This window comes from Lepidochelys kempii, chromosome 10, assembly GCF_965140285.1.
Source record: "Lepidochelys kempii isolate rLepKem1 chromosome 10, rLepKem1.hap1, whole genome shotgun sequence".
In the NCBI taxonomy this organism is placed as follows: domain Eukaryota; kingdom Metazoa; phylum Chordata; order Testudines; family Cheloniidae; genus Lepidochelys; species Lepidochelys kempii.
The window spans coordinates 28,960,170-28,975,764 of NC_136389.1; the positions used below are offsets into that span (position 1 = coordinate 28,960,170).

The window sequence follows — 15,595 nt, forward strand, 5'->3', positions numbered from 1 at the left end:
TGTAGCATCCCCAGCTCCATGAATTATTGTTAAACAGGTCTGACAGCAGCTAGTTCGGAGGAAGTTTGACAAATAAACAACATCAGGACCTGTCAAAAATAGTGATTTATCAGTTTTAATAGGTTAGGTATTAATTGGTATAATTATCCAATGTTTGTGTGTTGCACACTGTGTGATTCTAGCAAATTAGTGTTATTATGGTTTAATAATAGGCACCTATGAGAGGTTGGGGATGATTTATATAATGACAATTCCCATTTTATTTAAATATATAGATTACAATGAAAAATAGTTAACATTTTGAAGGTCCACATGTCATCTAATTAAAAGAAAAAAACACTGTTTGAATAATTTAAAACCACACCAGATAAAAATGTATGAATACTCTCCCCCTCTGTATCTGTGCAGAAACAGGAGTGGAACTAAGACTTTTTTTTAAGTTAGTTAGCAGCAAAGTAGTACCGGGAACTTTGAGCACTTACACTAGTAAGTCAAAAGTAAATACTTGTGATCCAATACTGCAGTCATTAAGGCATATATCCAACTTTATCCCTGTAAAGTAGTCCCATTGATTGCAGTGGGATTACTCATACAGGTGAAGTTAAACACATGCCTAATTATTTGCAGGATTGGAGCCTTAGTAAACAATCCAGCACATAACCTGTTCCTTCTTCTACTTTAGGCTCAAAATTATGGGCCTGATCCTGTAAACACTGAACTCAGGGGAACTAGTCATGGGTCTACATTTATTCAAGTGCACAAATGCTGGAAGAATTGAGGCATTTTAACCAATTTCCTAGGTGTGAAATAATTAATTTATTTTTGTCAGACATGCAGCAGTGGCAAATTAATGATCTGAAGGCTCATTTTTTAACTCAATGGGACTACTTACATCTGTAAAGTTATTCAGATGTGCATTTTCAGGATCAGAGTTTATATTACCAAATAACTAAAATATGCTCTCTAAAAATGTATGGCCTGACCTTGTAACTTGATCTGTGCAGGCAAATCCCAGCACTTGTGCAGAGCCTTATTGATTTCAGGTGCATCTAGTTGCAGATCAGGACTTTGAGGTTCCTGCATTACTTATGTACCCAAAAACTCACACTAAAGTCCAAATAATGAATTCAATGGGTGCAGAAGAGAAATATAACTGGAACTACAGTGTTATGTTTGTTTTTTAAACAAAAATATTTTACAGTGGTAACCCAGAGTTATCATTGGACACTACAAGACATCTAACAAATCCATATTCATTATGGTCATAAGGAAAAGGAAGGTGACATCAAAAGAAGCTTTAGTATACATGTAAATATAGCAGTAGCATTTCTTTTGTGCTCCACCAATTTTTCTTTTCATAGGGGTGCTCTTAAATGTAACTAATTTTCCAAATTACCTCTGCACATCCCTTCTTATCAATTACTGATTATTCTGATGTGTTTGTGATGTGGACGAATATCTCCAAGTACCTCAGTATTTATGCTAAGACAGAACTGAAATAGGTACTGCAAGCTAAATTTCAGTGCACAACACTACCATTTAATGAGAAATGCTCATGCAATATAAGCTAAATTCTTGGTTCCATTGAAGTTTTCGGAGTTTGGTCATTGGGTTCTATGGGGCCAATCCTGCTTCCATGGAAGTGAAATTAGAGTTTTGCTCTTGACTTCAGTGTCAGTAGCAGAATAAACTATCCTGCTGGCCAATATTGTCTCGTTTCTTTGTTCTCCCCTATCTGTCTGTATGCACCTGTCATTTCTTTACTAATACTTACACTGTAAACTCTTTGGGAGAGGAGCTCTTTTTGTTGCTTGGTACAGTGGCTAGCTCCATCGCTAGGGCTCCTGACACTATAGTAATACCAATAATAAATAATAATTAGTAATAAAGGATGATCCAATGGTTAGGATGTTAGGTTAATATTTTGGACACTCAGGTTCAGTTCTCTACTCTGCCACAGATATCCTGTGTGTGTTCTTGGGCAAGTCTCAGATCCTTACAGCTATTTAGGTGCATAACTCCCATTGATTTCAAGACTGGTTTCAATGAGAGTTAGGTACCTAAAAACATTTGAGGATCTAGGTCTTTGTCTCTCTGGGCCTCAGTAATACATTTGTAAATTGTGGGAAACAGTACTTCCCTACCTCACAGGGGTGTTGTAAACATAAATACATTAAAAATTATGATATTATAGTTATGGAGGCCATAAAAGAAGCTAAGTTACAAATTGTACAAATACAGCAGAACTCACAAACCAGGAAGTTTAAGGCCTCTGTCCTTCATACACTTTGGCACATACTTTAAGCGTGAGTAGTCCCACTGAGGCCAACTGAACTATTTGTTTCAGAGTAGAAGCCGTGTTAGTCTGTATCCACGAAAAGAAAAGGAGTACTTGTGGCACCTTAGAGACTAACAAATTTATTTGAGCATAAGCTTTTGTGAGCTACAGCTCACTTCATCGGATGCATGCAGTGGAAAATACAGTAGGGGGATTTTATAAAATATTTTTGTGGATTGGTCTAGGCTGAGGTTGATGGTGGGATGGAAATTGTTGAAATCATGGGAATCCTCAAGGGCTTCTTTTCCATGAGTCCAGATGATGATGTCCTCAAAGTAGCACAAGTAGAGTAGAGGTGTTAGGGGATGAGAGCCGAGGAAGCATTGTTCTAAGTCAGCCATAAAAATGTTAGCATACTGTAGGGCCATGCTGATAATAGCTCATCTCAACTAATTAGCCTCTCACAGGTTGTCTGGTAACTTCCAACTTATCTGTATCTATCTATCTATCTATATCTTACTATATGTTCCATTCTATGCATCCGATGAAGTGAGCTGTAGCTCACAAAAGCTTATGCTCAAATAAATTTGTTAGTCTCTAAGGTGCCACAAGTACTCCTTTTCTTTTTGTGAACTATTTGTGTTTAAAGTTAAGCATGCACCTAAGTGTTTGCAGGATCAGGGCTGCCTGAATAGTCATCAACTATGACAGAGTTTTTCTTTCAGAAGTCCCATAACAATAATACATTTGTGTTTTATATGAATGCTAATTATTTGAAAGAAAAAGTGTTTTCTTACATTCTGATCTTCATGTCCCCTTCATGCATATCAATATTGTTCAATCCATTCATTAAGTCTTTCAATGTTGTTATTAATTATGTGTTACAGTAGCACCTAGAGGCCCCAACTCAGACCTGATCCAAGTGCTGTAAGAAGAGACAGTCCCTGTCTTAAACACAAGACAAAGCCTGGGCAGGGAATCAAAGGCACACACAGAAGAAGTGATTTGCCTAGGGTCACACAACAGGCTAGTGGCAGAGCAGAGAATAATGCTTGATGCAGAAATTATTGGACGAGGTTCTTTGGCCTGTGGTCAGGAGATCAGGCCTTAAAATCTATGAATTCCAACCCCTCAAAATAAGATGCAGAAAGTATCAAAGAGGACCTTGTTGTCACTCCCAACGGCGTGTGGGAAAAGATTCTTTTCTCTCAAGCCTCTCAAGGTATGCCTAGATAGCCCATTGTAGCGAGCCTCCTAAACAGGTGTCCTGACTCCCATTCCAGTGCTTCTTTAACTGAACCACACTGACCTTTCCATGTATGATATATCCACACATTATCTTTGGTATCTGTCTGAGTTACACAGTAACTTCTTTAGGGCAGAGAAATCCTTGGCATTTGTAAGCCTTTGTAAAGCACAAAAGATGTTCAAAGCATTCTATAAATAATAATGATGGCAGTTTTATCCTTAAGTGATAATACAATGAAGTCATAATTCTGGGTTACTAACATCTTAGTCATTTCCACAGTAACTGTTTACAAAGGGAAAAACCACAGAATTTAAATGTAATTGTCTAGTCATGCAGGGAGATGAATTGGTTTATAAAGGAAGCATTTTCAATTTAAAAGCAAATTATCAATAACAAGAGAAGAAATAAATGGTAGATAATGAGACAGTCTGCTGAAATGCAATGTTTTGAACAAACTTCCAGACAGGGATTATATCTTTACAGTCCTTTTACAGCCCCGCTTTTTGAATAAAAGCCAATTTTAAGAATTTTGTCACAGTCAGTCACATTTTTCCTCCCAATAAAGTACACTCATGCTTTATTTCCAAATCCAAAAGCATTTTCAAAATTTTATTGGTAACAAAAGTTAAATGTATGCAATGATTTTAAACTAAAAGTAAATCCATACTACTTTGTGATATATTTTCTCTTACTGTTGTTAAACACCTCAAAAAAAGCACATTGTTGTTTGCAGTGCTATTGTAGCCATGTTGGTCCTAGGATAGTAGAGAGACAAGGGGGATGACCTGAAGAAGAGCTTGGTGTAGCTAAAAAACATGCATCTGTCAGTAATAGAAGCTGGTCCAATAAAAAATGTCATCTCACCTACCTTGTCTCTCAAAAAATCACAGTAATGTATGTTTGAATCTGGTGCTGCAATATTTTCTTACCACAGATTTGGGTAAACTGCTCTAAGCAAATTTATGAGTTCATGTTTAATCTGAGTAGATGAGACATTTCCTGCAATACAAGATTGCATCAGAATCAATATAAAAATAACACAGCCTATTCCTTATTAAGAGTTTGGTTTTAAAGACCATCTCCTTCTCTGGGCTTCAGAGCCAGAGCTCCAGCCCAAGCCACAACTTCAAAGTGCTGTCCTAATTACACAGCTATTTTTAGAGCACTAGTGCAAGCTGTGCTACCCAAAGAGTCTTTGGCCTGGGCTGGGAGGCTTGCCCTTGCAGGCTGTGTAGGCATACCCTGAGACACTGGGAAGAAAGGAATCCTTTCCTACGGGCTGTTGGGAGTGACAACAGGGTCTACTGTGATACTTTTGCATCTCATTCTGAGAGTTTAGGATTCATAGATTTAAAAGCTTGACCTCCTGACCACAAGCCAAAGAAGCTCATTCAGTAATTTTGTTTGAGCAATAGCATGTCTATTAGAAAGATATACAGACCTGAATTGTCGACCTAAGGTAATGGAGAATCGACCGTGCCCCTGGTAAGTTGTTTCAATGGTCTATTACTCTCAGTGTTTACAATTTTCACCTTATGCGTAGTCTGAATTTGTCTTGATCCAGCTTCTAACCACTGCATCTCCTGATGGCTTTTTCTGATGGTTTAAAGGGCCGTCTATTATCAGAAATCTCTTCCCCATGTAGGTATATGCAGCTCATGATCAAGTTAGTGATTAACTGGTGCATAGGCTTTATGCTGCCCTCTGCACAGGGGTAGCTTTCCTCTGTGATACACTCCTTCACCTCTGTGGAGAAGAATGGCTTGCACCTCCTTCATCTAGCTGCCAACCCAGCATACCTGCTGAGCTATAAGGAACTGTGCATGCTGCAAATCCTACCTCCTGCTTTCCATGGCAGCACTGCATCAGTTCTGCTGATTCAGAATTTGGCTCTTTAGCTGAACTTAGAGCCCATGAAAGGTGCCTGGTTGAAAGCCCTGTAGGAAGAAGTATTCTATCACTGAGATACATGCGTATCAGCAGGGCAAGCTCCGTGTCACAATAACATTATTAATTGTATTGCAGTAGTGCTTAAAGGCCCCAATACATCATGTTAGAAACTGTAAAAATATATAACACAAAGACAGACCATGCCCTGAAGATATCACAACCTAAGGCTGCAATCCTTCAAAGACTTATGAACATCCTCAACTTTAGACAGTGTAGGTGCTTAACTTTACATACAGTGAGTTCTCCGACTAATGCCTCTGATTCAACACATGTAGTTTGGATCCCTTGTGGGCAGCCCCCAAAATCCTGCCCTCTACTTTCTACAGCAGAATTGCATTGGTAGTCCCATGACAGTGTATAAAGCTAAGCATTCTCATTAAGTCTCTGCAGGATCTAGTCCTGAGTACATGTGCTTTAGCCAAAAAGAAAAGGAGTACATGTGGCACCTTAGAGACTAACCAATTTATTTGAGCATAAGCTTTCGTGAGCTACAGCTCACTTCACATTTTCCTGATTAACCTCCGGGGGAGGCGGGGGGGGGGGGGTGAAAGGATGGTTAATTCCACCTATCCATTTGATTCTCAGCCTCTCTAACTGAGACACCTAGACCGGCTGGTGCCAGTTATGATTTGTGAAATGCATACCTGTCCACTTTGTACTGGACTCATAATAATGAAAGGTTTAGGAAGTAGAAGATTGAGAAAATTATGGGTCTTTCATCCTCTTAATGTACAAGCATACCTGCCATAGTCTTAATAGGAATTGCACACACTAAGAGAAAAATATAAACCTTAAGCATTACCATGGAATATGAACTGCCTTAGGGCTTTGGTAGTTTGGCAACTATTACATTAGTTTCTCACCTGATAACGCTTACATATATGCTGTGTTTCACCTAGATGTAGGAGAAGCCAAAACCTGTCAAGAACTTCATGGGTTCTCATATTCAAAGCTTTTATAACTACCAAAGGGCTGTGTCTATTTAGAATGGGACTGAGGAGAGAGAAAAAAAAATTCCAGAAGGTTTGTCTCTCTGTTCTCCTTTTCATGACTACCAAATATTTCCCCCACCTATACCATTGTTATGGCTTTATCCAATGTCATTAGCATGACTTCATAGCTAAAAAATAACCCATCAAGTGTGGGAAAGCTCATTTCATCATTGCTTAGTTTAAAGATTGTAATTTAACACAATGAAGCCTCAATGAAAAGAAAAGATACCCAGCCTCACCTTTTTTTCCTCACTCATATAGAATTACTTTTAACGGAGGATATTGAACAAACTGTGTTGTGGGGGAATCTCAAAGGAAATTATGTGGTGACCCCACTATTGTCTTAGCTTCACTGTTATTTATGTGTGTGTTCAATTATACCTCCTTCCTATGTAGCCCTGCCCCCTATTGTTTCTGAAGCTTCTGTGATAAGGGATTATCTCGGCCCTCCCTGGTCTGACTGGATGGTCTGCTTTCAGCCTGGCTTCTTACCTGCTCTGGTGCGCTTGGACCTACTTATGCTAATGCATCTAAGCTTCTGACTTGCCTGTCTCCCAGCTCTGATCTTAGGCTGTGTTTGGGCCTGCTATGTGCCTCCAAAGCAAGTAGCAAGCAACCTTCAGCTGCTCACATCACACAATCTCCTACCAGTCCCCAGCTTCTTCCCCACAGGCCCCTTTTCAAGGGTACGTGGCACAGCTGAATAGTCAGCAGCTGGGTCAGGACTGAGCTCTGTTTCTAGAATGGCATTCCCATCTTCCATTGGGAGGGGGGTTTGCCCCGGCATTCCTGGGTAGAATTTCCTACCAGCTCTCTAACCAATTTTGCAGCTAGACTTAGAGAGGCAAGCTGCTTCCATCTACCCAACCCCTAACCAGCCCCTTCACAGCCACGAGGGTAGCATGTGGGATGAGGTTCCACAGAGTGTAACATGGATTTTCATACATTCATTTCTAGTGTAGATTAACATAAGTGTCCTTCCCATTATTTTATGCTTATATAGCACACTATAATCCAGATTTAGCACTGGGAGTCACTGGTTCCATCTCATCTTGACAACAGACCACTTAATTCAAACTGTACTAGATAATGCAGAAATGTTCAGGGGGAGTTGTTTACAGCAGTTTGCACGGTGATTAAAGAAGCCTTTAGGTACAACAGGCATTATGATGGCAATTGCTCAACAGTAGCTAACACTGTATTCCAGCATAAAGTCATCAACACACATGCTTAGCATAGAGAGCCAGGGAAACTTGTAACATGAAACATTATTAGATATGGTGTATGGTGTTTTGTCATCAGAGCTAGTTGTTGTTGGATTTTGCGCTTCTGAGGCAAGTAGATAAGCAGTGATTGTTACCGTAGAAGAAGCTTTAATTGCTACTTGAAATGTAGAAACCAACAAGCAGTTGAAAAAGAAAATAGAGCTAGAGTATGTGAAAGATGATGGGAAGGTCAAAGAGAGCTATTTGTGGGACACAATAATTGTTTTGAATAAAATAGACTAAATAAGTACTGCAGATGCAGTAATAAAATGAAAATTAAGGTTTATCAAGAAAAAATTTATTTCAAGTTGTCAAAATATAAAGAGTCCCTGTATTTACAAGAATGGTTTGAACAGTATACATTAATACACAACACCTTAAAAATTCATAATGTATTTGCAGCACATAACATTTATAACACATCCACAACCACTGCAAATGCATTTACTTTATTTTAAGGGCTTGTAATTTCATTACCAATGGATAAGTGAACATTTAAGCCATTTGCAATGAAATATGCAACCGTAAAGTAAAGTAAATGTGTTTGTGGTAGCTGCTGATGTGTTATAAAAATTTTGTGCTGTGAACACTTCATGAATCATCTTCAAGATAATTATGCATTACTGTATACCTTACTAACAGTCATAATAAATGAATCTCTCCCTCTCTCTCTTTCACACACACACACTTTAATTGACTTATAGGTAACCCTTAAAATAAAACATTACTGTGAAAGTCAAGTCTGGAATGACCTGAGGAAAGCAGTAAGGGAAAGATGGTATCGTGAAATTTATGACAAGACGCAGAGGCACTGTCATAGCACAAGCAAGTAGGGAAATAGAAAAATCACCTCACTACTCGATTCTCCTTCCCATACCCAGACACATGGAAAAGGAAGGGCTCTAGACTGAGGCCTCAATTAAAAATTAAAATTGAGGCCAAGATTTTTGAAAGTGACTTCTTCCCATACCCAGACTTAAGGGGCCCACCCTCTGAAAGTCAGGCTTCTTTATGATGTCTCAAATTGGGCACTCAAAATTTGAGGCCCCCAATATCACTACTCACTTCTGAAAATTCTTGGCCTACGTGTTTCAACCTGGGAGAGCTATAAAAGCAGAAGTTCCTGGTTACAGAGGAGAAGAAAAGAAGGAAGCAGGGGTCCAATGACCCCATGAATTTCAGAAAAGGCAATTTTCCACACCAAGGTTTACAGATTGATTTTGTTTTAGACCCAATGGGCTTTTTTGTTTTGTTAATGTAACTTCTCCCACCCTTTCTTTATGAAACAAAGCTTTCTGACAATGTTAGAGAAAGTTCCCCTTGTGCAAAACTTTGCTGTTGGACACCCTGTTGTATGGCTCTGCTCTCTTATGACTAGAAAAACCACATAGTAAAGATGAGGATTTTGGCACATTCCACTGACTTTGGCACACTGCTATAGTCCACTACTGAGACAGGTCTATACACAAAGCTGTATCATTCTAGCATCTTTTTGGTTTGTTCAGTGACTTCTATAATGCCTTTATAGGTGTTGGCCTTGTGTTCTGAGCAATTTTTTGGTTGTGTTTGCTCCACCGGTTGGGAGGTTAGCATTGTAGAACTTGATAATTTGGAGTGGATCGTGATTTCAGTTGGATTTCATTTTTCATCCATTAGAGCTTTGTGGTGGAGCGAATATGTGCACCAGAAGTTGAATACATAAATGGTCTTTTCTATGTGTTGTTTAGGAGGCAGCACTGACCCAGATCTGCTCTGCTGGGGGGCTCCTGTGTACATGTAGTAATGGGGATTGTATTGCACTTTGTCCAATTTGTGTAATTGGGTATTAGAACTGGGCTCGAGACTTCTCTCACAAATAGTAAAATGAACTGAATTATAGTGCTATATAGCATTAATAGTAAGTTATTGGGAAATTATATTTACCTAGTGGGTTTTCTTAAGCTGTAGAAACCCAAAAGAGCTTTTCCCTTTAATGTTTTCATAGTCAATCTGAAGCCCCCGACGTGTTTATTATGAGGTGCAAGTAAGTATAATTTAGAGTATGTTCAATTTCCTTTTATCTGTCATAAAATTTAAGTCTGTTTGGCTTTTTAGGGGATTATTCTGAAGTATGATTTTCCTTCCCCCCCCCCCCCCGCTCCACATTGACTTAAAGGACCATTGTATTGCAGAAGATTTCTAGCAGCAGATTTACTTTCTTTGGAGAACATGTGAAGTAGATGATTGCATAACTAGATCAGCATACAAAAGGTATTTTATCTCTGAGTTATTAGCGAGAGTCCTAGGATTGGAGATTGTTCCAATAGGGCTGGTAGTTCATTGTTCTCTGTATGGAAAAGCGTCAAGCTTCTTTGCCCTTTCTTCCAGGAAGTCATTTGTCTGCATTTTGTTTTTATTGTAACCTACATGATGGACTGTTATATGAATTTAATGGTATCATATCTTTCCCCCCTTTTGTTTTGTAGCTATTTAGATGCAGGCCTGGGAGACAGATTAATTCAAAAGCATTTTTAGAATCCACGAAATAGGCAAATATTTTCAATTGTTCAGTTTGTTAAAGAGCATTTCTTAAGGAGGCAGTATGGCAAAATGGCCAGGACACTGGACTGGGATTTAGGAGACCTGTGTTCAGTTTTCAGCTCTGTCATTGGTTTGCTTGGGCAAAACACCTCCCTTCCATTTGCTTCAGTTTCCCCCTCTGTGAAATAGGAATAATGCTATATCCTTTTTTGTGAGGAGCTTTGGGATTTACAGCTCTAGAGCTTTATTATTATTCGTCTGTTGAGCAAAGCTAGACTTTCCATTGCTGTTGCTAACCCAGATGCCTTCCTAAGCGCTTGGACTGAGAACACACCTACTTTTGCATGCTGGGACAATTAATTCATCTAACAAAATCTCAGGGAAATGTCTGGATTGGAGGGTTTGGTTAAATAATTTTAGAAGGGTGTTCAGGATGCATTCAGTGCTGTGATGTTTCATTTCATTTGATATATTATCTGGGCTACATGATTTCCTAACTCTGAGTTACTGAAGGTTTTCCTTAATTTTTGTTTTGCTATAAGGGTGTCCAGAAGGCATGGCATCTTCAAGGGTAATTGTTTTTTAATTAGGCTGTTTTGTTCTTGTGAAACTTTCCTAATTTAGATTTATTTGAATTGGCATTGGAAATGATCTGTCCAGATTTTACCATACGAATTGCTGGCTTTACACATTCCAGATTTCTCTGATTTCTCCCCTTCCCCCACCCATTGGAGAGCTAATTTGTAATTCTGCAGTGTACCCTTCTTTACATATGTGCCAAATGTGAAGTTTTAAATGAAAGTAATTTTTTGAATTACCTAAATTCACAGATAATCTGAAAATATCTTTGATGAAAACTACTGGATTCTCAATGGTCCAGTGCAGTAGTTTCTAGGTAGCCCTTGCAGTTCATGAGATATTGGATTTTAAAATGATCACTCATCCCTCAGACTGGCACTGTGGTTTTGGCACTGCTCCAAAATTGAATATAGCAAGTCCTGGAGTATGGAGTAATGTAATTGTCAACCTCTTATCCAACATATTTGGGTCTATGTTTGATAGCAGTGAAGGGATTAAAACAGTTTAACCAACAGAAAACATGGTGAAGCTGTTGTTTAACCAAAGAGAAAAAAAGAAAGAAATTTCCTTGAAATAATTAAATACTGTCTAAAATATTTAGTCATAGGTCCATATTGCTCCAGATGGATTCAGGATGAATAACAGTACATTATATATTGGAAATATATTTCTAAAAAGTTGCAGTGCATTATTCTTCATTTAAAAAAAAAAGTACCCAGAATCTCCAACATCTGCAAAAGAATCTCCTTGCTATGCGTGTGTCTAAAAATTAAACAATAATAGTTAAAACAGGCTATACTATCAATTATTTTTATTATTTTTATCACTAGTGTTCATTCTACTGCCCTCATAAACTGGATAGATATTAGAAACAGGTGTATATCCATGAAAGGGAATTGAAATTTACTGATTTCCTGGATTATGCTATTTCAGTCAAATCCTTCATTCATAAGTCAATTGCTGAAAATAAAAAGAGGAGTTCATGAATTGTTCAAGAACTGTCAAAAATCAGTTGTTCGACTGAAGAGTTGATATGGGACCATGCAACCTTTCATCTCTACGCCACCAATTCAAATCCAGCCAAGATCAGCAATGACCAAATTACATCAGTTTGTACACTCAAGCCAGTAGCTAAAGGACAAGTAGCCAAATCACATAATTCAGTGGGACAATGCTGTGTTGGAAGTTGTGAAATTTAAAGTCTCGTTTATCCACCAAACTGCATAAATGGCACGTAGGAGCTAATTTTCTAACCTTTCACTAAACGTAATGCAAATTATACACCCAGTACTTCTTTCATGTTAATAAAATAAAGCTTTTCAAATATCAGCTCATACTAATAACATACTTCTCTGAAAATAAACCTTTGTGGGTTATCCTGGTCTTTGTTAACAATGGCTGAGCTGTGTGAATTACTGGACAATGATTAGGAAACATCTCTCAATAGGGTTTAGTAGTATAATGGATGAGTCCTTTGGCTAGGAAACTTTAAAGAAAGACTTTGCTTTTCCTTAGCCTAGTGACTACTGCCTTCTACTGCTATGCGTGATTAGTTAGGAGTTGGACTTCCATGAAGCCAGCAGCAGCGAAGAGGTGCTTTTAGTACTGCATGGTGGAGTATGTTGTTTCTTGCATTTCTTGTAACCTGTGTTATTCAGAATATGCTTGGCATGGAGAGATGAATGTGATAAGCTGGGGTACTTGAAATACTTATTGTAAATATGTGTGACTAAAGAAAAGGCATCTTCATATGACTTGGGTGACAGTCTACAAAACTGTCTCTAAGACAAAAAGTGTAGGTATCAACCCTACCTTCTTCATGGCGGGAGATAGGTGATATTCAGGGAATCATCTGTGCCAAAGATTTTGCCCCCTTGACCTGCAGCAATTTTGGTCCACTGTCTTTCAGGGTATACCCCATCCCTAGGCTTCAAAGCCAAAGCCATAATGTCTAGACAGCAATGTTTTGCAGCACAAGCCTGAGTCTGCCAACCAAGACTCTCTGCGTAGATGTACTCTTAGGCACTGCAACTGTTTAAAAAAAGTTTGCAAAATTTTTTAACATGCAATCTTAATATAGTTGTAGCTACTGCTCCAGCTATGTTTGGTTTGTGAGAACTGTGTTAAAGCAGTCAGTTATAACGGATTGTGGTCAAACCATGGCAAAGTCTAGAACTAGCTGCAGTTCTTCAACACCTGCCAAAGCTTTCCTTCTAATATATATTTCCAGCAACTCAATTAAAGTAGAAAACCACACTTGAACTTCATGTTTAAAAACAGATGGTTGTTAAGAGTTTGTGAATTACCTTCATGAATTGTCTTTATGCAAATAAGGGACAGATGTTAATTGGAGAGCTGCTTGAAATATTGTAAGGGGTTAGCCAGTTATGTTTTTGTTGAATAGGGTTAATAAAAAAATTAATACCCTCTCCTACAGTCTATTATATAAACTTAATTATGAGTCAACAAAGGGTTAATGAATCTAGTCTATAGTTGTTTTACACAGAGGAAAAACAGATTGTGATGGGCCAATGGAGACTGAAGGTAAAATTGATTTAAGTGGGAATCAGGTGCCAAAGAACTTTAGAAAATCACATTAGATGCCTTTTTTGCATCTTTAGGCATCTAAATACCTTTAAAAATTTGGCCCTTAGGAGCCTAAATCCCACTGACTTTCAATGAGATTAAAGAGCCTAGTTCCTTTTGAAAATGAGACTTAAGTACTTTGGAAAATAGTGCCCACAGACTTGATTCAATAAACTTTTATTGACTTAGCTACATTTTTACAAGTGGGAGGAGCTTTTCCTTTTCCTTAACCCTCTTCAATAGAAAGATCATTTGTTTTTCAATTAGCATTCATCTCTGAAAATATTTCAAACAGTTCTCCAGTTAACATGTGCCCTTTATTTGATTGCAAGGGGGCTACTTGCAGAGTAAAGTACTAATCATTAAGAGTATGTATAGCAGAAACAAGCCCTGTGTTGGAAAAGATATAACATTTTCTGGAAAGATAAGAGGTTCAAAGCTTTTACACTTCTCATGCCTGCAGATGTAAGGACTGAATCTGAGATCCAAAGGCAGAAAGAGTTGCGGTTCAGTCTTTATCTATACCCCACTTGAGCTTAAATCCTTATTGCAGGAAGGAAGCCAAATTTTCCTGCTGAGTGGAGATTTTTTTTCCCCGTGTGACAGCTGGCCAGCATGCATACTCTATTACATACAAACTTTTTTCTCTTTTCATCTGTATATAGTAGATTTGCATTCCCTGTAACAGCAAAGGAAGAAGCCCATAGAGCTGGATTTGGAGCACAGCACTGGGGAAATGTTGCTGAGTGGTTAACATTTTGCCTGTTTGTAGGAGAGAACACCACAGTGAGATGGAAATGAAAGGCCAAGACTTTATACCCCATATAGCAGGGAAGAGCTAAATCCTGTGGCAAGATCCATTGGTTTCTTTGGCAGTCTGGAAATAAGTGGCACTTAAAGTCAACAATGGAGATTTTTACCAAATTAAATATGTAATTAATTCAATTATATTAATATAAATAGTATAATATAGTGAGCTATTTTTTATGTATTGCGTATACTTTCCCCTCCATTTTTAACATGTCAGTCTTTTGTATTAGCAATGCAAAAGTGCATCATATGAATTATCAGGGGAAGCTGATGGTTTTGTTAGCTGGGTGGAAAGCAATGAAAAAGGCTTGGAAACTGGTTTGGGAATATGGAATATATACATTAGAGGAATATTTTTGCTAAAGTGATCAGCAGTGAAATAATTAATACTGACATTTAAGTGGTTATCTTTAGGTTCCAGAGTTAGCAACCCATGGAGGCAAATGGTGAAAATTCATATCCTGAGAAACTATTGTTTCTAGCTTCTTGTAGACTCAGGAAGTCAATATGGCAATAGTTTCCAGTTACATGTTGAAGATTTCCTCCTCAATTGTGAGCACTTTCCGGCACCTTATGTTGTCATTTATCTCAGTGCAAAGTGAGTGCATAGAAGGCATAAAATGCTACCAGATCCAAATTGTAACATTTTATGTACCCTTTGCATTGGGAAAAATGAATACACAAGGGACAGGGCAGTGGCAAATCAGGCCCTAATTTTTATTATACAATGTAAGATCAGATTCTGGGGCTCAGTTCTCTATGGCACGTTCCAAGGCAGTGAACCGTGCTGAGAAAATCAGGATGTGGACTCACATAAAACAGGATGTGCCTCTAACACTGACATTGTGAAAACCCAGCCTACAAAAAGGTTACAGTACAAAGACATCCTTCAGAGATGGCTGTTGTGCTGTGTGGAACACCCAGACTGTTTATCACAGAGCTAACTCTGTGGAGTTAAAACACCTGAGTATATATTTTGGGCCAGATACTGGCCCTGACGCCATCTCCTTTGTGCTGCTCTGTTATCCTGAAGCCTCACACAGCCCAGAGTTAGGCACCAAGTAGAGCTCTGCCAGATTGTGGATAAGGCTGTCTACATACCAAGGTTAACCGTTTCTGCCTGAAAAATATTCTCTCCAGACTCAGTACTCAATCCCTAGCCAAGACATCAAGTCCCCACATCACAAAGATAAATTAGATTGAATTTAGATATTAAAGAATTCAATGAAAGTCATACTAGTGGCAGTTAACTTTTAGAATTAAGCAACCATGAAAGTCCTCTGGAGGAGTGTACTTCTAGATTTATCTCCTGTCACACTAACTCACTCCCACTCATAGCTCTGTAGTGCCTTCCTGCTTTTTACCA

At 38.4% G+C, this 15,595-nt stretch overlaps 1 protein-coding gene across 11 annotated transcripts in view; it reads right to left on the reverse strand.

Moving 5' to 3' along the window:
- Positions 1 to 15,595, reverse strand: part of RBFOX1 (RNA binding fox-1 homolog 1) — a 2,430,619-nt gene that overhangs the window by 1,573,590 nt on the left and 841,434 nt on the right. The window lies entirely within an intron of this gene.